Raw genomic sequence first — 2,132 nt, forward strand, 5'->3', positions numbered from 1 at the left:
ACTCTTCTTGACCACTCCAAAGCTTTTGATACAGTAAATCACAAACTACTGTGTCTCAAATTAAAGAATTTATTTCAGTTCTCATCTTCGGCTGTAAACCTAATTAGCTCATATCTTTTCGGCCGATCGCAAGCAGTCAACATAGGCAATGCAATGTCAAGTTCTCTTTCCATATCTAAAGGAGTTCCTCAAGGGTCGATTCTCGGCCCCTTACTGTTTGTTTTGTACATCAACGATCTGCCGAAGGTATTAAAGCACAATAAAATTCAAATGTACGCTGATGATGTGCAATTGTATTTGAGCTGCCCACTTCACTCATTGAACCTATGCATACAGAACCTCAATAGTGATTTAGACCTCGTTCACGAGTGGGCAAGTAACAATGGTTTGGTCTTAAATCCAAACAAATCCCAATGTATTGCTATTTTTAAAAAACATTTTGACCTCAACGTTTATGATACAGTTTCATTGAACAGAACTGTGATACCATATGTTGATGTAGCTAAGAACCTAAGAACTATTTAACAGAACACTAACGTGGGATAATCATGTCTATAGCACAATTGGTAGAGTATATGCTATGCTAAGGTATTTATGGTCAACACAACACCTAACGCCGATGCCCACTAGAATGTTAATCGCGAAATCTTACTTGCTACCAACGCTGTTGTACGGTTGCGAACTCTATGCTAACAGCGATAGTCAATGCAATAAAAAACTCAACGTGCTTTACAATAACATCGCCAGGTATATATATAGCAAAAAACGGTATGACCACATTTCTCAATGGGCTCGTAAGATAANTTAGATGTTAAGTTCAAATTTTATACATTTTAATATCGTATTATATTGTAATATTCTCAGTATCTAACACTGAAATATAACCTGTGGTTGTTGTGTTAGACTACTTTAAATAAATAAATAAATAAATAAATCATTTCTAATACTGATGGGGGAAATTTATATAATTGAAACAAAAATTGACTAATGTTTAGACATTTTCTTAGAAAAATTAATATACTTTGAATAAATTCATTTTTCACAAAAGCACGGCAAGTTGTGCCCAGGATCGTGTAGCACGCTAAGTTTCCAGTTCCTCTGAAAAATAACAATAAACCGCCGCTGGCTTCGACGTGTAGGATGAATTATGATAAAGGCATTTTGGCAGCAAAGGATGACGAAGTCCTTTATAAGGATTTGGTTTCAATTTTCGGCATCGGTTAAAATCCGGTTACAACGCCTTTCGAGAAGGGGAGCTTGCACAATTAAACAATATAATTAACTGGTAAATTTGATCTAAATTACGATATGCTTGAGGTACTTGTATCATACCTATGTATCATTTTTAAAAAATGTCCTTTATTTTACGTTGGTTAATATGGTCACCGTAGTTATACCCAACATTGGTCATTAGCCGCCGCAAGAGTCGACAACTTTTTAAAGGGGAGCACGTTTTCTTGTTCCACCATAACCGACTGGTACAACTACTGCCAAGAGGCAGTAGTATTGTAACAAATCGGAACTCAAGAAAAGATGTGGAGAATTGGAGGTCCGGGGAAGATCGTTCAGTACGATGAATCCAAATTCGGAAAGCGGAAATATGACAAGTGTATGTTGTCATTATCTTTTTATTCCCGAGCGCACTCGTGCACAAGGGTATATTAATTTTGTTCACATAACGGTTGTTTGTAACAGCCAAAACGAATCGAGATAGATATAGACAAATGTATACATAAATGCTCAGAATGAAAAGAGAAGTCGATTAAGCCCTGTCTGTCTGTCCGTCTGTCCGTGTACACGATAACTTGAGCAAAAATTTAGATATCTCAACGAAATTTGGTATGTACGTTTAGATTAATCTAAGATAGGTTGGTATTGAAAATGGGCGAAATCGGACAGTAACCACGCCCACTTCCCATATAACGGTAATTTCCAGAAATACGAAAACTGCGATATTTTAGTAACTACTGAAGATTATTCACTCAAAATTGATATTTACAATAATTTTCAGAGGAAAAATAAGAATATTATAACTCTTTGGAAAATGGGCGTAGCCACGCCCACTTATGGTTACATGTGTATATCTTGGTAACCGCTGCACCAATTTCTTCCAAACTTGGCACAGTTGTTGG

Source organism: Rhagoletis zephyria, unplaced genomic scaffold (assembly GCF_001687245.7).
Source record: "Rhagoletis zephyria isolate East Lansing unplaced genomic scaffold, Rhagoletis_zephyria_1.1 Rzeph_scaffold_01112, whole genome shotgun sequence".
Taxonomy (NCBI): Eukaryota; Metazoa; Arthropoda; class Insecta; order Diptera; family Tephritidae; genus Rhagoletis; species Rhagoletis zephyria.